This window comes from Copadichromis virginalis, linkage group LG17 (assembly GCF_057382275.1).
Source record: "Copadichromis virginalis isolate Kocher_CV1m ecotype Utaka linkage group LG17, C_Virginalis_male_GT1.1, whole genome shotgun sequence".
In the NCBI taxonomy this organism is placed as follows: domain Eukaryota; kingdom Metazoa; phylum Chordata; class Actinopteri; order Cichliformes; family Cichlidae; genus Copadichromis; species Copadichromis virginalis.
Genome location: NC_140634.1, coordinates 24711454 through 24734067, shown reverse-complemented (window position 1 = coordinate 24734067; position 22614 = coordinate 24711454). Strand labels below are relative to the sequence as shown.

At 40.9% G+C, this 22614-nt stretch overlaps 1 protein-coding gene across 2 annotated transcripts in view; it reads left to right on the top strand.

Moving 5' to 3' along the window:
- Positions 1 to 2698: 2698 nt before the first annotated feature.
- syt1a (synaptotagmin Ia) overlaps positions 2699 to 22614 on the top strand; it is a 212945-nt gene continuing 193029 nt past the window's right edge. The window contains exon 1 of one of the 2 annotated variants that reach the window (XM_085435800.1): positions 2699 to 2901. The gene's annotated coding sequence lies outside the window, so the exon portion shown is untranslated. The remainder of the gene's footprint in view (positions 2902 to 22614) is intronic. The other variant, XM_085435803.1, reaches the window with a different exon arrangement.

Here is a 22614-nt window from a genome sequence, read left to right as displayed (position 1 = left end):
TTTCTGAACAGGACCAGGGAGGATGCAGCTGGTGTTCCTGCTCTTGACAATGTAAGTGTGCCAGTAGAGCCCCCCCAGAACCAACAAGCTCCTTCATTTCAAGACAAACTGCCATTAAAACCAGTAATCACAGCACATCTCACGGCCAGAGCCTTGTCTAGGAAAATACAAGGACAGGAGACTTTACCGGTTGGGGTGGGGATGGGGGTGTAAGACTAAAGAACCACATATTCCTATCACTAAAAAGCTCTTAATTGCTCATAACATGAATTTGTTCCCCTGGAGAAATCATTCACCAGACAATTTTAGTAGTATTAGTAATAATAGATAAAGATAAAGATACAAATAAAATAAAAAAATTGGAATAAAAAAGACTCTACCAAGTCTGACAAACTTTCACTAAAACATTTAGCAAGATAAAATGTTTGAGTGATAACATTGAATTATCAGTCTGTGAGCACTGTGAGATCATAGTGCCCTGCTAAAGAAACAAACAACCTTTTGGCCATAACTTTGGAGCACAGAACAACTTTGTGATCATGTTACATTCAGACACAGAATTAATGCTGTTTGACTGATATATATCCAAAATTATTCATTTGATTGTCAAGCATGTCAAAGAAAAACATAAAATAACCACTGCCGCTGTCACCTTCTTATGAGCTTGAAGTAGTCATCTAACAAAGTGGTCGTGCTTTGCATTTGTCTTTTGCATAATTTTATGTCTTTGAGAACAGTTACATCAGATGAAAATCAATCGTAGATTTAGCGTTAATTTGCTATGTGTTAATATGATCATGATCATATATGACAGGACTGTCATAGCAGTTTCAAATACACAGATTAAGTAGTTAAACTAAGTGAACTCATGCTTTGTAATTTGTTTTTTTCCACTGCTGGACTGACATCTTGCTCATTTTAAATTCTATTTTTAGAAAATCATTTTCTCTTCCATCCATCCATGCATCCTTTATCTGTATTGACTTATCCTTTGTAGTCTATCTAAGCTGATATCCGGCGAGGGTGTGGAATAATCTGGGTCAGGTCACCTGCTATGTAAAGCCCTGTGAGGAGCTGACAATCTGTTTCAGTCATCGTTGCGCCTTCGGTACGAGGACTTCAGATGAACTTGCGTTTAGTACTTGAAGAATCATGCAGCCACCTGAACAACTTAAACACTCACACATATAAAAACAATTTCCAGGAAATTGAACCTGAACATAAGAGCACTTATAGCTCTACCTAAGCACCACCTTTGGACTGGTTTTATATTTTTACTGGAAACCATAAGACAGAGAGCTCTATTCATTCTGCAGCATCAGTTTCTGTCTAACCTTTGAGTGCAGGTGGACACTGCTTTTATTCAAGGCTTGCATCTGATGGAAAACCTCATTTTCTGCCTGAGGCAGCCAAAAATGTTGTTATCAGCCCCTTTCCATAGTCATGATTTATTTTGCTAGTATGTCACGACACATGCATTTTCCCTTTTGAATTTGAAGCTTTTATGAAGCGCTTAGTGTTGAATGACTGTTTATTTTAATATTAATAGTTGCAAGATTTCTAATTTAAATTTGGTAACACTTAAAAAAAACAACAGTTATTGAAAAATGGTAAATTAATACTTAATTAAACATAGGTAAATAGTTATTTTTCGATTGACTGTTAAATTTCTATTTGTCAATAGTCCATCTATTAAAAATTGCACACATTTAATGAATTTTATAAAATGTATTATGTAGATACATACTTACATGATATTTTGACTATACTGGTACACATAAAATTTGTAATTATGTGTTTGTTAATAATCCACATAATAAATTGTGATTTTGAAACTGATGTTCCATTATGGTTCAGTCACAGTAAAAGTAGGTCAGCAGCCTCTTTGTGACTAGTAAGAAATTGGTTGCTGGCTGGTGAATTTTTTTTTTATGCGTGACTGATTACCTGTAACAATGAGAAAAAAATACATCATGATGTAACTTGTTGTCAGGTTAAAAGATCGGTCTAATCTTACCTCTTCATTGCTTTTGAGGTTGGATTGACAACATGTTCAATCACTCTAATGAAAGATTGTCCTTGCAGGTGTTTGTGTGGCTCTTCTCCTGAAAGGCTCAGCCTTCCTCTGGGGAAATCATCCTCCTTTCAAGTTCTTGTTGGATGTGTGTATTTGTGTGTGCGTTTGCTCATGTGCAAGGGCAGGTCATGACTTACTGTGTACTGACAAACACACGCATACACATAGTCTCCCAACATTCCCAAGATCCTAGGGGAGTCTTTTTCTTTTCTTTTCTTTCTTTTTTTAAGTGACCTTGGAGGTGACATATGCCCCGAATGGTGAAAAACACAGACAAGACATGTTAATATGTGTTGAAAGGGTCAGCTAAGGTTACGCAGCATTGCCCACCATACTTGACGTCTTCCCAACACCCAACCAATCACAGTCAAGGACTCAGTGATGCAGTGTCCTTCTTACTGGAGGGATTCCTAGGAACCACCGTGTGATGATGCTGGCTTAAACAGCCCAGAGTCTCTCCTGTCTTCTCACACCTCCTCCCACCCTCCGCTCTCTGCCCCAGGCTTTTTCTCCAAGCCGTGAATTAAGTGCATCTGCCTGTTGTGTTTGAACAGAAGACATTCTAGCGCCATCCACACTGCTCCCACAAGACTGGCTATGTAGACGGCAGACGGAGTCATCATCCAGCCCTCTTTCTCTCCTCTCAGCTAGGCTCCACCTCTCACTTTCCCTCTCTCCCTCTTCCTCTCTTCCAGCATCACACTCACACAAACACACACACAGCACACACACTTTTTCTTCAAGACCTCCTACTCCTACTACAGATGAGCGCCTCCTCGACAGGGCGAGCAGATTTGGAGCTGAAGGTGTGTTGTTGTTGCCAGGTAAGAGAGCACGTTTCTGCTTTGGGCTACCTCAGAAGTTGCAAAGAATCGGGGCGTCTCTTGTTTGTTTTGTAGTGTCTTCTCATAGTGGGGTGGATGTGTGTGATGTATCTGTTTCTAGGTGACATAATCAGGAAGGGTGGGTGTTTTAAGGGTGTCACAGGGGAAGTACACTTCACTCCCAAGCCTTCTTATTAACACCGTTTTTGGCGCGTCTTTCGTTGCCATGTGCACTGAAAGGCTTTTTGTGCTTGCTCGGAAACTGCTGTAGGTGCAGGGTGGAGTGCAGCTAGTGATAGCAACATATAGAACACGTCTTTTGTTGCGAGGGGAGACCACAGCGTGGATGTGTGGGCAGATGGAGAGGAGAGGAAAGGAGGGGAGGGGAATGGAGATGGAAGACGAGCAGCTGCTTTCATCCCATGGAAGCTAATCCCTCCGTTTGTTCACCTCGCTCCATCAGATAAAATAGGCAGGCTGCAGCCCTGGTGCCCTATCATTAATTTTTTTTACTTCACTATTCTCCATCTTTGAGTCATGATAGATTTATTTTGAGCAGAAATAAAGACAGGCAGGGTATTGATTCAGAAATGAGCTGTAATGCCATTTGAATATGGAACAAGACAAGCGCTTCAACTTGACTTTTCGAATACTTCGATTTGGTCCTGACTACACTTCCTGCTGATAATTTATCCTATAAACTTGTGGCAATAAATAGCTGTTTAAAGTTGCAGTCTTTTTAGCTTAAGAGTCTACTTAGTGAACAGATACAATTTGAAAATGTCGTTCCAGTTCCTCGCCGATATTGTCCTTATCTGGTATCATTATTAGTGGGAACCCCCGTTGCTGTAAAGAAGGCTTATCACCTCCCACGGGTTTACTGATAGAGTGCCGATTGGCTACCGCACAGTGCACATGTAATGGACGGCTGCTGTCGCTCAGCAAACATGTCAACCATATCCATGGTGATTGTTAGCGCGCCTTCGCTGACAAGTCATTAAAAAAGAAGTGGCCTGTCACCTCTTGCCTGCTCCCAGATTACCTAATATCTCAGGGGGCATAATCAGCCAGAGGCATGGGAGAGGAAGAAGAGGGAGAGAGAAGAGGGGTTGCTCAGCTGTTGCTGTTTAGCTGTACTGGTTTGGACATATACACTAGGTAGCTCCCGTGTGTCAAACTGTTACCAGGTGACGGGAAAAGCGCGAGTTAAACAGCACTCTTTGCTTTTCTCACCTAAATCTAAATGACCTCTGATCTAATTCCCCAAGGCAGAGCCTATGTTTACATACTCTCAGGGAGCTTCTGCAGATGCTCCATTTCATAATTACTAACTGAATCAGACAGGCTGAAGCCATGCACTAATGGATGCTGTGTGGACTGATAGCTCAGGGTAGCTTTTTTTGCAAAACCTTGGCCTTTAAGAATCTGGAGCCAAAACTTTTTGGAAGCGCTGCCATATGAATCACAACCAGGGTGTAGTCATGAATTCTTCTCCTTTTGGCTTTAAATACTTTGTCTGTCTTCCAATCACGTATACAGCAAGAAAGAGAGGGCAGGGGCGGATATTGACTCAGAATCTAATCAAGTGGCCAGTTATCTGTTGCCTGAGGCGTTGTCATGTTTTATCAGGCTTGTTAAGGGGCTATTAATGAGAAGTACAGACCCAAAGTCCCAAGCCTGATGTCCAAGCAGCTCTAACCTTTTGTCTTGGCTGAGTTATCTGGAGTGAACTTTTCAAAAGCCAGAAACTGTCAGGATGGAAGGGCATCTGCCAGCATTACTTTGCACGTGGACAGTGGCTCTCACTCATAAGGTTATTAGAAGTGGTATGGAAAGGAAGTAGAGCCACGAGGACAGTATGGTGAAGCTATTTGTTTGTTTATGTTTGGAACAACACAAAATGGAAAATATCACTTAGGATTTGACCTTGTGTGGCCATTTGGTTTGGGTGCCTATGAACTGGGATGTGCACAGAACAGTAACAGTGTCACCACAGAGACTGAGTCATGCTGGTGGATGCCTCATAAGTAGTGTTCCCACTCTCCAAGGACATCCCTATAATCATCCTTTGATCACATTCATCACCATCACTGATACCAGATATCTTAGGGGAAAAAAGTCTGGTAATGTATTGCACTTTTTTTACATTCTTTGGAGCTGATTATTGATTGACTATTCATCGCAATCTAGTCCCATCTCCTTTACAGTGCCCCTGCTACAAAACTGATAAAACAGTTGTATATTGGTTCTTATTTAAGATGATGGATAATGACGTTCAACAGTTCTTAGCATATTCAGCCTGAGAGAAATCAGTCTACGAATTTTAACAAAGTTCACCCTACTTCTGCCATCAGTATAAAACCCAACAAACACACAGTTTTCTGCAGCATTTGTTCTCTTCGTGAAACTAAAGTGCAAAGCACCACCTGTTAGTATCACAGTGTGGCATCACTGTTCAAAATATTTTTTTTCTCTGTTGCTTTGCAAATTAACCATGTTTTCAGTTCATGCATATTAATGGTAACTTCCTGCTTCAAATTTATGGAAGCCTGTTTCTTCAACAGATTGTCAGGCAGGTTGGTTGTTATTTGATTTTTGTGCTGTAGACAAGAGATAGGACTTTATGGTATAGAGCAGCGGTGAGCAGTTAAATTGAGAAACTGGGACTGTTGTGGATGGCCACAACAATAAGATGATAAACACTGAGCAGAACTGAATCCATCACACCTGCTAAGAGACTTCCTTTGTGCCATCATGCATACGTTACTCGAGTGTTTTCCACTATATTGGACGTGATGCAACCACTAATTGTGAGGGGAAAACATGTATTTCCTGAATAGTTGAGGAATGTTTCCTGGAGGTTTCTGAATTTGGTTGCAGAGAGGATGCTAGACCAAAACCTTCCTTCTTCCTTGTTTTGGTTGCTATAGCAGATTGGCGCAGTCGTCTGTAGTTTGAATGGAAGGTGCCGACTTATCTCAAAGTTAAAGTCAAAGATGTGCCACAGCATTGCAACCAACATGTTTTTAAGTGCAACTTTTACTTTGAAGGCAACAGGTCTTTGTGTCCATTTTGTTTCCTACTTTTCAGTTTCACTAGCAATAGGAATTTGCAGACGAATTGGTATGTTCTTTTCAAACTATGCAACAATCTGCTAGTGACCAAAGCTATCATGGATGTTTTTGCCAACCAATCAGTGAAAACACATTTTTCTCTAGCGGCCTGTGGTTGCCAGGGGGTCACAGACCAGTCTCTAGACCTGTGTGACTGTGCAGTTGATCAACTTTACAGTGACTGCCATCAATCTGTTGTAACCACTATCCTGTGTGACTGTGGAGTGCTTGCTCATTTATTTGATCCTGGTTTGTCAGATATCCCAAATGGCGTAGAAGTTAAATCCACCTGGTTAGAGGTCAAGTGCCCACAAAACCACAATGTGTGAGCAGTGCAGCATCACCCCCACAAGATGGACTGAGGCAGACTTAGACTGCTTTCGTCTCTTCAGCGACAAAGTGACTTTACAAAACGGTGTGTAGATTGAAGTATTGTGACCTTGCAACACTATACATAGGTGTTTGCTGCTATTTCACCACAATCTGCTGATAATTTTAGGTACCTGCTGGTGTAAAAGTCTGTTAAAATGATAATTTATTGCACATTTAGCAGTTCATGACAAAGCAATGCTTTTCAATGGTTTTCTTTTTTGCTGCATTTTTCAGCACCAATATTTCCCTGCAGGCGTTCAAGCCAAAACAAGTCGGATTTAAATCAAAGCGGTAAAGCAGTGTTTTAGTTTGAGTGAACCTGATGGAGACAAATCAGGACGTCACATCTAAGTGTTAAACGCTTGAGTTATCCTGTAAGTTCATCAACATCAGCTCCCTGAGTTTGTCACTTTACAAGATGTTTTTCGAATACAACCCTGAATTGTGTTGTGTGGAAAGTAATGAGAGACGAAAGGTCATTGTCATAGTTTCTCTTGCTTGCCTAACTGGTATCAGCATCGCTGTAAAGACCTGACACTAATAGGCTAATTAGCTTGGTCTTAAGTCCTCATTTGAAGCTCTGTGTTTGACAGAGTGTAGAGGACTCAGGACTGCTTGATCTCTGTGGACCCACCGAGATAAGACTCAGATTACAGGATCAATCCACACACGGTCTCACAAACACACACATACTCATACACATTTTATTGACAGAGCTAAACAGACTCATATGTATGCTTAAAAACACAATCCAGTTACAATCCGTAGCATCAACACTGTGCTTAAAAAGCACACACAGACTTAACTACATGATGTTTCAAGCTGTACTATATGAGAATCTTTTGGCTCTTTTGAGTTGTGCCAATTTTAGCCATCACAATTTTAAGCCCTGCGTCATCATGACCATCAGCCACCAGCTCTAATTTATGTGTCTGCTGTCCGTGTGAACCCTCACAGCTAGGTGCTTCCTAAATACTGGAACTTTGTTTTGTGGTACAATGACACACTTAAACAAGAATCACAAGAGATCTTCTTCTCTCTGTCATAAAGTAGATTTTTTTTATAACTTGTTGCTGATTTGATAGTGTATGTCACATGGTGTAAAGCTGCTAAATTACCTACCATAAATGAATACCTACTTTCCTTCCAAAAGAAAGCTAGTAAAGCTCTTCTCACTTGTGCGTAATCTAGAGCAATGCCTCCAATCTTCTATCCAGCTGTATTTGGCATTTAAATTTATATTAATCAACTGCAACACAGTCAAGACAATTGGAACTGAATTGCAGTAAATCAGAAAGGATGAACACCACAGCCTGAATAGTGTCTAATGAAGCCAGTTTGAAAAAAAGGTCTGTTTTGGATATTGCTGCCTCAGTTTGCAGAATGTGCTTAATTAAATACACTAAGTGAATGACTTCGGGGGAAGCTGAAATGCACTGTCACAATGACAATTCAGTTTTGTTTCACCAAGGAAAACCTTGGGTAAATACAATAAATTAAACTCATTTAAAAAAATTACAGGATCTCTGTCAGGTTTGTTTGCGCCAGAGTGTGACGAGGCTCACTGGGTCTTTGACTATGATTTGCATTGTTTCACATTTCTGTTTTTATAACAGAGACTTTCACATATATTCACAGTTGTATTTGCTATAAAACAAAGGTTATAAACTGAGATACACTATAGGAAGCCTATTTAATTGACATTAAAGATGGTACCGCAAGAAGCAGTTCCATATATAGTCTCAAAAAGCCGTTACATTACCCTTGAAGATAATATAACAAATTCAAGGACACTTAAAATTTCTTTTTGCAATATTTCACTGAGCTCATGTTTTAAAACTACAGCTGCATAAGTTCATGAAAGACCGCTTTTCAGCTGTAAGTCAGTATATGGTTTGACTTGCATGTCCATCCACTTAAGAAACATCAGGATAAATGCCAGTCTCTAAAAAATCAAGTTCTGAGCCAGATATCAAAAAAGCTGGAGCAAAGTTTCACAAACTAGCAAGGTGAACATTGGGAGAAACAATAGAAGATCTGACAAATGTTACAAAGAAGACAACACTTTTTACACATAAGAACAAGGGCAGGGAACTGGGTAAAGGGGGATACACTGAGGCGACTAAAGGGATTTTAATATTATAGCTATTAATTAGAATTAAATCACAACCAGGAGGCTCTGGAAAATTAGCAAATTAAAACATATGGAATAAGCAAGCAGTCATCGTGGCTAACAGAGCACCTGAAAAATAAGCAAGAGTAAAGCTTCTTTGGGTTGCTCTCTGATTCACAAGTGGTCACCACATTTGGCAGGTGTAACACATTTACACCAGATGTAACCTTTCCGGAGATTTGTGTGTCGTTTTCAGATTTTAAGGGAAAGTATTAACCACAACACAATGGCGTTACCTTCTGAAAATAAGCAAACATCCAAAAATGCAAAGCGAGCTTAGACAGAAACCCAAACGTAGAAATCTACTAGAATCTAAAATTCTACCATGGAGCGTAAAAAGTCACTTCTATTGCTAAAGATGCTGTTAGCCAAATCATTAGCTTGAGCTTGTGTGTTACTGACTTTTATCTCAATCATTAGCAAAATTCATGACTTTATGTCAGTAACTCATCCGATGGGGCATGGTGACGTCACTGCCCATAATGCCGGGACTGCTCATGTACATCACAGCCAGTCGTGCCCTTGAATTAACAACCGTGCATTTATGAAGGCTGTATTTCATGGCTTTGTCATGACTGTCTGTTAGAAAGCTATTCATTGACAGACGTTATCTTTGGTGCACATGTGTGGCGATGGTGATGGAGGGGAGGGGCAAGAAAAAGAGAATGATTTGGTGGTAGGACTTACCTCCAGTCTCAGCGCTGTAATTTTAAAATCCCCTTTAGGAGGAAATTGCTTTTGCCCTCCTACAACTTTTTAATATCCTGATTCATACTTAGCGCTGGTGAAACGCATCATCTTCCCGTAGCATTTCTGCCACTGCCCGAAGGCGCTGTGTGGGGAAGTTATTAGAGATGAATACCATGTGGGTGTGTGGGACTGCTGAGGGACACGAGCCTTGCCCTGTGTGCTCCATGTCAGTCCTCCTGAGCCCCTGTACATAGTAGACGAAACATCCCCTGTGCCCGGTGAAAGCATATTTGAATTATTACTGAAGGGCACGCGGCATAAAAAGAGGCCCTGGAGCACATGTTGAATGTTGCATAAATGTAATAAGGCATTCTTTTAAAAACCAATCTGTCCTGTGCTTACATGCACATTCACACCAAACCCTAAGGAAGGAAGTGCTACCCCACCTCAAGGTTTATGTCAGCAATAACCAAACCAGCTGAGCTGTTCCAGATATCTCTTGGGATGATTTAGCCACTCTCTATCAAGAGTTACCCATCAACGGAGAGACGAGCCTAGAATTCAAATTACCAGTGTCCATTCTTCAGTCCATCTTCCATTCATGAGTTTACAGCAGTAAAACAGCTGCTTTTTTCAGGGAGGGAAATTAAGTAACGTGAACTGAGTATTACAAAGGCAAATGCATCAATTTGAGCAAAATGACACATTTACAAATCAGGCATCAACACAAACTGAGTCTTGTATAAGGCAGAAAAGGTTAATTGTGTTTTTACAGCTTGTACAAGCTCGCAATTCTCCAGCCTCTGTCGGTGTCCTCGGAATATGTCAGATAGACGAGGGGAAGCAGATCAAATTATATCCCAGTAAGTTGCCTCCTGCCTCTGCTACAGTTAACTCGCTGCTTCTGGGCGCCCTTGGAGGATGCATTAGTCATAAAGCAATACGACACCCAACAGTGTGTGTAAAACACAGTGGCGTGATGGGATAAAGCAAGCAAGCAATTAGAATCAGTGTCACCCCGCACCGCCTTGCCTGTGACACAAATGACCTTGGTGGGTTTAAAATGTGTCACAATAATTTCAACATCTGTTGGGAAGTATGCGTAGTTGTCACTCATATTCAACTTATTACCTCTTCCATCGCTCTGTGAGCTGAGTGTATATTTGCACTCCAGAGCAGCCCGCTGGAGTGAGTCACATTGCTGTATTGTTTTGCTACCAATCAAGGTCATTGCATGCTCATTAAATTCACCGTGGATGGATTAAACCGAATAAATGCACAGGCACATAATCAACATTACAGCCTTAATTTTGTCAAGTGACCCAGCTGTGAAGATGATTTCATTCGTCTCTCTAACACAGCAATGCAGTGGATGTCATTAGCTGTTGAACCGGTGACTCCCTGCTTCTCCGTTAGAGAGGGACCCCCCTCCTGCAGTGTGGATGTGCATGTGTGTGTGGATCAGACCTGCTGTGGAAAAGAAATTGCGAGGGAACACCAAGTGATAAGGAAAAGGCAGTCCTCCCTTTCACCCCACCTTTTCTCATCCCTGGCCCCGATGATTCTCCATTACTGTTAGTCGAATGGTATGTGTGCCCTCCGCTGCTGACTGCTGAGATTTGCCTCTGATGCAAACATCCTTGTTTGTCACCATGGCAACCAAGTCTCCTGCCTGCTGTAGATTGTCATGCCAGCCGCCTCCCCCGTGCTCTTCCTCTTCGATTAGCACCGTACTGTAGCTGACATGTGCGAGAGTCGTACATTGTTCTGCGATCCGTCTTATCGTCATAAGCTGCTCTCGTCTGCACCGCTGCCCCTGCTCCAGGGTGAAGTGGCCCCCTTTTTAGCAACTCTTCAAAAATCATATCGCATACAATTTAACCCTCAACTACAGGAATGGTTTTGCTTGAGTTTGCCACAAACAGGCACAGCTAGAGTCAGCTGGCAGAATAATAACACCACCAGCAAAAGACTAGTGCAAAAGATTGAGAGATATAACAGTAAATGGTTTCAATTTCAAACCCCCCCCTTGTTTACCCTACCAGCTACCAATCCCCTCATCCTTGAAAAATGGAGCAGTCTAGCATGTTTGGAGATCCCATGAAGGATGAGGCACTGTAGAGGCCTATAGGTCCGTTCTGTGCAGAGTTCACTGTCGGAGCCAAGTGTCTCGGGGCGAGACGAAGGCCTTTCTTCCAAACATGTCCACCCAGTCAGACGAAAAAACACTCATTAACACAGCACCATGGGGCCAGTCCGGCCCACTTGGGGATAATAACTAGGCATCTAGTTAAATCTGATATAATGTTGTTGTACTGGGTAGTCTGGGGTCTGTGATAGTAGCTGAAAAGATTGTATTCTCTCTTAAGCTGTTTGACTCCCGTACTTTGCTGCTTAAATGGAGGCATTTAAAAATAGGGATGGCTGATTGGGTTAATATATCAGCTATCAGTGATTGGCAGAGTCCATTGCTGGTTGTTTATTTTGCTAATTTAATGGGCTGCCTACTTGAGAATTCATGAATATTTAACCAGCAAAGCATTCAACATGTGCACTTTTGTTGTAGTATATTATACGTTGTTGCTCAGTGTGTTTTCATTCAGTTTGTAAGTTTGCTTACTTACAAATAAATGAACAGTCTAAAATTTTTAGGGTTCCAGTAATCCAATAATCCAGAAAAAAACACATACATAAAAGTTATAAATAGATTTGCATATCATTGAGAGACATAAGGCTGTTTTTATGCTTACAGCGTCGCTTGTATCCTGGGTGTCTGATGACAGTTTTTAATTTTCAAGCCAGTCACCCTTGGTATTGAGCTTGATCTTGCCTAATGCGACGCGAATGATAATAAGAAAGGGGGCAAATTGAGCTCGCAGCACCCACAAGGGCCCCCTGCACATGTACATGTGTGTCTTGTGTTTGCTAGTGAACATCTAAAGGATTCAAAGAAGGCTTAGGAGAAAGTTCTGTGGTCAGATGAAACCAAACTCAACCTTTGACAATTTGACCCGCGGTGTTTGGAGGAAGAGAAATGCTGAGTATGACCCAAAGAACACCATCCCCACAGTCAAGCATGGAGGTGGACACATTGTGCTTTGGGGCGGTACAGTACAGGACAGGACTTGGCATCAAGTTGCCAAGCAGCAACTAAGAAACTTGAAGGATTTAAAGAATTTCCATAGAGGAATGGGCCAAAATGGGCCTCAGGAGAAACGTGCAAAACCTGGTGACCAACTACAAGAAACATTTAACTGTCTTGCTTTTCTTGGGGATCAAATACCTACCTTTATGCTTTCTCTTGCAGTTTGTTAGATTAGGACGTTAAAGACTAATTGGTAACATTTAGCTTTCTGTATTGTTCATAACCCAATGTATTACAACACAACAATTGATAGGAATCAGCCTAAAAGCTGCTTTTGTCGTTGTTTGCCCTAATTCCTTAGTCGCATATGTTAACCTCACCTGTTTGTTCATGTAGAGGTTTAGAGCATAGATGTCCTAACAGCTACAGGTCTGTTGCTGTTAGAAACTAAATAAAAGTGAAGTCTTCAGTGATTGCATTTAATGAAAACAGCATCTGGGGAGCGGAGAGCATGGTGACAAGCCATTGTGAGATGCTACTTTGAAAGAAAACCTACTCCATTATTCAGATCAGTGTTAAATGGGATCTTCACAGTGAGTCCTCAGGGTAACTTCACCATATACTGTTAGGCTGATTATCCTTATTTACAGTTCCGTAGAGTACCTTGAGCAAAGACTATCATGATAATTAGTAACCTCTGTTTGATACGATGGACTTGAGGCCCAAGGAGCTATTTTGCTGCTGGTGATATTTCAGAGATTACATTTGCTGTTCCTTATCTCCTAAATTAACTCATTACCTTGACATCCTGCTTTCCCTCCCTAGGAACAGATTGGCCTTGAATTTATAATGAAACATGGCTGTCCCATCATGTTCCATATGCATAGTGAGAGATTCAGCGCAAACCTTTACCTTTCAGTTATATTCTTGCCACTGGTTTTGACCCTAGAGCTAGATTAATAATGTTGAGGAGGGTGGTAAAAAAGGGAGAGGGAAAACAGAAGGCTTCCTCTTTCTGTCTGTCTACGCCTCCACTTAAAATTCTATCAAGCTGGCAGAAGGATTTTATTTTGTTTTTTAGCAGTGCATTAAACCTTCAAAGCTGTCCTAAAAACAGGCATACAACTGAAGCACAACTTAAGGTAAAATAGTGAATGTACTCTGTCTCTTGGACACCGTTGTTACAAAAAGGTCCAAGTTGTAATGCTTTCAAACTCCACTGCAACCTTTCATCTGCTGTAGTATCTTAAAATGGCCAGGGAGACACAACGGTGCAAAACAGGGGACCATGGTTACTCTTGAAATTGGGTTCAATCAGATCAACTAGGCAAAACATTGCCGTGCTGTCAATCACATCCTTTCCTTGAAGCTTACGCTAATTGCATATGCAAATTGCCTGAGATTATGAGTTTGCACCCGCTGTAGGGTTTGGTGATTGCGAGTTGCGATAATGATGGATTTCCTCACATTCATTTCTTAAACGTTGTTAATGAAGAGGCAGCCACTTCCAAATGTGGATTATGCATGCATTGTGCATTGCAAAACAAACTGTGCAAGACTGCCACCATTAACAACAAGTATTCCAGTTAGAAGCCCAATCAGTGGAGGTATTTTTCTCAAGGCGGATGTGGGATAGATCATGGACATGTGCCCCAGCTTAATATTTTCAGCCTAAATGTTGCTTAATTACAAAAAATAGATCAGTAGAAATAAAATAATAGATGTATTGAGGTTTTAAATCATATTATTGAAAACATGCTAATTAATCGTTTGCATTAAACAGCAAAACTGTCATTTGTTTCACCTTCATTGCGTTGAATCAGAGAAAGTTAAGGATTTTTTTTCAGTGATGGTTCAGCTGACATGTGGCTCAGACTTGAGAGAATTGTGAGATGGCTTTCAGACTGACATGGTGTTGTCAGTTGATATGATGGTTAAAGAAGTGAGCATTCAAGTGATAAAGCTGAAAATAAGGCAAGAATATCCAGACTGAAAAACGTAAATCAAGTACGTACAACAGGCCTAGGGGATATTTCCTATAATTATGTTTACATTTTCTTCTATATATTCAATATTGGACATCATCTTTAGAGAAGACTGAAAAAAAGGAAAACTTATGACCCAAAGCATACCAGCTCATCTGTCATGGGGTTCTTATGGGTTTGGCATGTCTACTGTTTTTGAGCGATTCGTGCATAATAGTGACTGTGTGCTAAACTCTATGCGCTTTTACAGTGTGGGCGACCTACAGTGTAATACTGTGTCTGAACACATCCTGTGTAGACACAGATGGAGTGCTGGAGCAACTGAGGCTCTGCAAACACGCTGCCCGCTCTGTGTGGACACGGTGTTATGGACTGGACTGTATACTTGATGCCAGTAGGAATGCAAAAGATTAAAGAGACGCCTGCTGTAACCCAAGAAAATCAAAAACACCATTAGAGAAAAGGCATCATTTGCAGGATAGTCGTAAGAATTTTGGCTGAAAGAAAAAAATAGCGCAATGGTCTTTTAACAAGCTCAGCATGCTGACTTTCTTTGAGAAGATCGGATAACATACAAGCACTGAGTAGCAAAAAGACTGAATTGGAAAAGGAAAAGCTTGAAAATTAATGTGGAATTTGTAAAAAAACAACAACAATTTAGCTCCATTTCTATCTGTAGAAAGATCAAGTGTTTTTACTTGTAGTACTGTTTTCAGCCACGCTGGTCAATACTGTGGACTATTTTTAAGACATACGTTACTACTGTGTGAATGTGTGCGTGAATGGGTGGATGACTGGATATGTAAAGCGCTTTGGGGTCCTTAGGGACTAGTAAAAAGCGCTATATAAATACAGGCCATTTTTACTTTTGGAATACTTGCACAAATGATTATTTTTTGAACCATTATGAGCTGTTTTAGTAATGTAATGGTTTCTCTGAAAAGGTGCCAAACCCACTCGGTGGCAGCAGGAAGGGCAAATTCAATGTCAGACTCGGAGCATCACTGACATCCTTGGACCTGTTCACAGATTATGAGAAGCTTCAATCAATAACACCAGAGCCCATCCTCCTCCTCTGCCTGACCAGCCCTTCTAAGAGCCCCTGTGGGGCTTGAGCACCAGACAAGAATGGGCATATTTTCCTGCACAGGCAGTGTGCCTGTTGTTTCCATGTGTGCTCGCTTTCAATCAATAGAAAACTTAGTTTCATGGAACCATAAACACTACTGCCTGAGTAAGCTGGAGCTGCTAAGGCCATTGTGATCAACCGACTGTTTGCTATTCAGATTTGGGAGTAACAAGTGCAATGAGGCGTCACAGCCACTAGATACTGCTGTAACCTGAAGTCTGGCCGTCCCTCTGGAGAATCAGACATGATGTTGAGTGACCACCGAGCGCCAAGTCAGTGTTGCGTAACAGTCTCACAACAATGCTTTCATCTGTTCATCTGTAAATGCCCAAGAACCAGATAAACAACAAGTGAGAAAATTCTGAAACATGCTCATGAACCCTGACCTCCCTCACTGTCCTATTACTGAAAGTTTAAGCATTGATTAACTATCTCACAAGTAAAACCTGCACTGCAGTTGGTGCATTTATCTCTAAAGACCTCATAATATCTCTTAATTGGACTCAGTTCCACACTGGTGCGCTTGGATTTCAATTTCGCTAACACAAATTGTGTTCTAATTTAAAAAAAAAAAAAGCTAAATCAAGATACTGCACTTTGATTAGCAAATCACTCCTGGCTAGTCAAGCAGTTAAAAATTAATTGGAAATGGCACCGATCACATTTGAGGAAGCTTAAATCCAAGAATTGCATCCTGTCAAGCTGGCTGTTAAGTTACTGATTGGCTTAATTGCCTGCACACCATCGTGTCCTCTCAGCAGTGCACTGTGATCAAAGCTGTTTGCTGTACTCCCAGAAAAATATGTCCCTCTTTAGATATCCTCTTTTTTCTGTCCTCCTTACTGGAAATCAGCAGCTTCTGATGGACTCCGTCTCCCAAGTGTGCCAGTAAATAATGCTGTCCCACTGTGTTGTCTCATTGTCTCTCTTTGTGTACGGTAAACAGTCTGTGACTCACAACTCCATCTCAAGCTTTAGGGTCACTACACACTGACTGCCTCACTGTTTACCCTCTGTTCACCTCCTATCTTCCTATCGTCTCCGTGTTACCTCTTCCTCTGCCCATCAGTCTCTCTCTCTGTGTAATCCTTTCTCTAGAGGCGTACACAAAGAGTTTTTTTGGATCATCTTCCCCCAAAGCATGCGTTTATTCATTTAACATCATTTTAAAATTCTTCCACAGAGGCTGAACTGTTCTCTGCACTGACCTGCTTTAATCAACAATCATTTCCCCTTCATTTAATAGTTTGCGAGCTTGATGCCATGCCTAACGAGCAGAAACTTAATGACAGAAACTAAAGAAGTTGGATCAACTCTGGTTCTGCCTGATTACGCATGAGATTTGAATCCCGATAATGCTTTTCCAACGCTTGTTTCAAATCCTTCACACTTCTCTTGTGATGGTATTTTTAAAAAAAAAAGGATTTGTTGCTGTTCAGAGGCTTAAAGGGGCAGCGGCTCTCGTAATCTGATACAGCCAGTAAACTAGTCTTTTAAATGTTCAGTCGATACGTAGCTAAACACTCTTGGTCTTTGGTGCTGTGCCAGCATGTGGATCAAAATGGCTGCTTGACTGTTGATAAAAATATCTGGATGCTTAGGGCATCTGTGTGTAGTTGTTTGTTGTTCCGTTTGAGCCTTTTAGGAAACACGCCGGTTTCTCACCTCCTACGAGGCTGACCTCCGCAAGTCCAGAAATTGTATCTGTCACTAAGAGGAAGTGCGTGTCACAAGTATGTGGTTTGCTGCTCGTTAATGACATGGTGGGATGATGCTATCGGCGATATAGAGCCATGCTTCAAAATTACATGATTGAGCTCCCGCCTCCCAGCATTCATTTATCATCTGTGAGTGAAAGAGGAAGGTGATGATAAAATGCTTTAGAAGTTTTAGAAATCTCTAAAGAAATCACTTGCTACAGTCTCTCACACCCTTTGCCTTGAGTCTCCAGATTGTGCTCAGGTGCATCCTGTCTGCTTTAATTATCAACGAGATGTATCCAGAGCTTGATTGGAGGCCACCTGTGGCAAATTGAATTGGTTAGACATAGTAAAGAAAGGTGCACATCTGTGCGTGTCAAGATGAACTGCAAGCAATGAAGTGAAATTGCAGGCCTTCACATTAAAACTGTGCAAAGGTTTGTATTGGGGCATGGTTGAAAAATAACCTTACACTTCAAGTTCTCCCATTAACACATTTTGAGTCATTTTGAATTGAAGGGAGTGTGGAGCTGTCTTCTGTGACTGCAGTGATTGTCTGAGTTGTTGTTACAGTAACAAAATTTTCTACAGAAATAGACTTTTCCAGAAGAACGACCACTTCAGAAGCACTCAGCACACTTTTATGATAGTGACTGGATGGAAGCCACACTAGTGTAAGGGGCAAATGTCGAGTTCTACACCGCGGATGTTATATGAGTAGACATGGGAAACAAAGGAATTCTGAATAGAAATCTGAGAGAATTATGAATTCTAGTCGGGTATCTGCACAATGCTGAAAAAGTAATGTAAGAAGGCAATGTCCATCACGGCCACAGCCTGGTTACTCTACAGGAGTATCTGCTATCATATCACCAGACTTTGCTTTTTCCTTGGAATTACTCAGATGCCTGAATTCACACTGAATGACCAGATTAATTCTTGTATGATTTTTGTGTTAAATAGGTCTCAGCTCGCTTAGAGTATGCAAAAAAAAAACCCCTTAAAGACTCTTATCTGTAGAGTGGACCTAAAGCTGGGGCTGTCGGGTCATCTTCAGTACAGCGATGACCTAATCTATAGCGCAATTACCTGGATGCCTTCAGGACAAGTGTCTGATTGTCCTCAAGTGGACCATCCAAAAACTGAAATCCACTGAACATCGGGGGGAAATTTAGATGCTTCCAAGAACTTTTTTCAACAAACCTGTGCTTAAACTCATTCTTTAATATTACCTGTTAAAGAATTGTACTTTATATGTTTAGGCGCCTGTGTCACATTTCTGGCCCTAGGCAAACAAGACACTTTCCTGCTCATCTAGTGTGCATTGCTGTGTTATAAATATCTGATTCTCCTGCAGAATCAGCCAGATTCAGTACCACATCCTACAGGACAGCTCCCACCCTCAGCTGGAGTAGCAGTTAAGCCTTTTCCTTGTCTCAACAGCCAACTTCACAGAAACTTGCTTGTTAACTTGTGTAACGAGTTGAGTGCGTAGGTGCGGTAAGTCCCAGACCTTTCCGTCCCCAGGGTAGCTCCTTCTGTCCCACCATCAGTCAGGGAGTCAGTGTGTCAGATGTTTTATTCAGCACAGCTGTGTGTATTTTTGGCACCTGGCTGCTTCATCAGAAAGGAGGTGGGAGGGGACGGCGACTGTGTTGTGGGTCTCCAGAATGGGGTCATGATTGCTTCATGTTTCCAAACCTGCTGGACCACCGCAGGCTAACATCAAACAGCCAGAACACCTGTTTCCAGACAGCGTTCCTCGTTCAGGCTCTGCTCAGATGAAAGGACCAGAAAGTTTTAGACCAGGGGGAAATTGCACCAAGATCAAAGACATGGCGTTGTTTAAATGGCGGAACAGAATGATTTGAAATTGATGAGTGTTTTGGGGTCTGTGTGTGTAATGCAAAGTTTATTCAAAAGTCACACAGCTTGGTCTGTGAGATGAGGGACATCGTGAGATATATCTGAAATTGAAGCCCACTTTGTGGTTTATTGTAATAAAATACAATGTAATGCCTGCAGTGTGTGGGGAAACAAAAGGGATAAGAATAATACAGCTACTAAGGTTGATATTCCAAAGCTGATGCAGCCTCATCACCCAGCGCTGGTATGACTTGCTCGCTAATTATAGCTTTGAACAAGCTACAAATAAGTCCCAACTCTTTAATAATTATCTCTGCATCATATATGTTGAATTGTAGTTCTTATTGACTTTGACTTTGAGACCTCTAGAACCATTTCTCCTCATAGCAGCAGCAGAGGAATAAAGAAGGACAAGTGGATGATTGATGCTACAGTGCGTTGCCCATTGTAAAATGAAAAATGATTCATATACATATGCATAAGGTAAGGTTATTTAAAAATTCAGCTAACGTTATTACAGACCACCCAAACCTTTCTCACAGAAATCTTACAAAAATGGACACCAGAGTACCTGAAACTAGGATTTTTTTTCCTCCATACTCTTAGAAATAAATTCAGTAAACCAGACTTTTAATTTCATTAGTTTCTGTAGCAAACTGTTATCAGTGGCATTAAACCACAAAGCCTCAATCCTGTGATTTAAAACGGTTGATTTTTCTGGAGAAAATGAGTAATTATCCTAAAAATCTGCCTACACTATCTATGCTAGAGGAACATGAGGACATGCTTTTTGACAAATTTCATGCACAGCTTGTGTATCTTGCCTTCTATCTTTTACTTGCTTCATTTATTCACTTTTTATGCCTTTGCTTAGTATTTTTGATATCCACACGAAGAACTAGCCTCTAAAACAAGCCTTAGACCTAAAGCAACCTCAGCAGTATAAATCCTATAAATCCAAATCTAACTAATATACCAGTTGTGGCTGTGGATATTCTACAGCTGGCATTTTTAAAATATAGTCATATTTTGTTAAAAATATCTTTATAATGTTCTTCTAATTCTTTGAAGAGGTGGCAAATATAAAGATCAATTCCCCTTCATAGAGGATGTGTCTCAAAGGCCCCGTAGCTTAATGCTGAATTCTGAGGGCTCAGAAATGTCAAAATTTCCATGTTGTCACACACAGACGGACAGACACTGGCAGAATTTCATGGCATGTGTTTGAAGTGTATCCCCCCAGAGAAAGACAACCCTGTCACTATCTGTTCACTGCCTTTTTCACTTATTGAAGATCTCAGCAGAGTGAAGGAAGCCGATGAAGCAAAAACAATAAACATATTGGACTGTTCCACCACAAGTAGATATCTTCAGCTTTCATTCATGAATGAATGTCAAAAGGTCTCCTAAATTTTGCAGGACTAGCATCTGGATGGTAGTCTGTGGATATGAGGCCCCCCATGTTTGCCACAAATAAGCAGGTTGTGCTCACAGAGGGGATTTAGGCAGCCAGTATATGTAGATTAGTGTGACTTGATCTAACCACAAAGGACGAATTACACCTTTCAATGAAATGACACTGCTGTTTGAAAATTAATGAAATTTCCACCACAGAATACAGTGTAGAGACCAAAGAAAGCGCTGCTTAGTTAAAAACCTCTTTGTTCCATTAAGTAATTGTATTTCTATAACAGGCCTGCAGATAAAAGTTTGAAAATCCAAGAGATGGTCCTGACAAAAGATCAAAAGCTTCCGCTGCAGTGATGAGTTCTTTTGGAGGGCGTCGGAGGATTTGAAAATTGAGCAAAGACAACACACCGTGAAATGCCATCGCATCAGGCAAGCACTCTGCTATGGCCAAAACATAAAGTGTCCCGTCTTCCTTTAATTCGCCATAAAATGATTTTCCTCCCCCCCTTTATTGAGTCTACTCATGGGTTAGCAGCCATGGTTCCGCAAATATTCATTAGGCGTAAATACAAAATCAGAGTGACTCACTGGCATCAGCCACCTTTTGCCCTATCAATTTGAATGCGTGGCATATTCGTAATTCATTCAGTTGCAGTAATGGGCTCTCGCCACTCTTGTAGTGGCAACCTTCAATAAAGGCAACTGCAATAATGGACTGGACCCTTTTATCCTCAGCATGCACTGCACTTACATCAATAGTAATGATTTCTTTTTCATCAAAATGTAAAAATAGTGTTGCGCCTTGTTCCTTGGAATTCTTGCCTCTAACATATTTCTCAGTATTAGCAAGGCTTTATGTGTTGCATGCATCCAGACAGTGAGATTGTACAGTTCACCTGGTACATACGAGAACAAGAGCAGTCTAAGGATGAATTGAGTGCATGGATCCAAGGTATATGGGTCCAGATTAGTTTGTAGAAACTAGTAGCATCTGACAGAACAGCAGGGGTTTAGCAAACTTTGGCTTAGCAAATGTTACTTAAGGGCATTTCTGAATTCTGTCGCAATTCCATAATAAAAAAAAGTTTTATAGATATCATCTAACTTAAAACCAACCCATTCTCATTGACAGGACATGAAACACTGTCATTTAGTCAAAGCTGCTAAAAATACTAAGACAGGCCTTTGGTTCCTTCTTACAATCACATTTAACCTAACTGGGTAGGCATCATTTGCCAACATGCAGGGTTAATATTGTCAAGCAAAAGGCAAGCGAAAACAAAGAAACTAAAGGTTCAAAGCACAGTTTTCAAACAGAATTTCTATGGCGGTCTTCTAGCTTGACGGACTTCTGATTTACTCTGTGAACTCTCCCGTCTACCAACATGGCGTTCAAAGCTCCTGAAAACGGGACCAGTAGTGCTAGGTGTACAATATTGCCACGGTGAGTGCATCAAAGGACAGTTTTTGAAAAATTAGAAGACATGTGAAAGAGTGGTAGTATTTAACACCTTTAGATGGGGTTGGGTTTCTCAAACATCTCTGCCATAATTAATAGTTTAATCAGTTAGTTGATAAACAGGAATATAACCATCAGCAGGGGGTTTGCTCTTGGTTAGATGAAATCAGCAGTACACGTTTGGTTTTTCATACATAGTTCATACATAGGTTAAAATACCTCTAAATAACTTGAGCTAATAACTTAAAAATAATAATAATTGATTTTTGTGTGATACAGAGCTTTGAAAAGGTCTTTAATTTCTTGGATTAATTTGCGGGGACTGGTTAGCACCAACTGATCTTTCAAAATAACTTTCAAGTTCTTTTCTTGGATGGTCAAAACAATATAAAGGAATCATAAAACAGATTGAGGCATTCATCATTACATCTGGACATCCATATACTGACTTATAATCAACCTTTATTCGACCTTTTAGTTATCACAAATGCTTTAGATCTCCTGATGTAAACTTCATTTCAAAGTTGAATTTATTATAGGCTTTTTTAATCCTCCACCTTCTCCCGGGAAGGTGGAGGGATTGTGCGCAAAGATGTATAGCAGGTATTAGAAAAAGACAAATTTGGCAGATTGTTGACAGACTCACTGAAGTGGGACAGCAGCTCACGAGGGAGTGAGTGATTTTTATCGTGTCTCTGTGCAGCTCCTCCTCATTTAGAGACAGCAGCTCT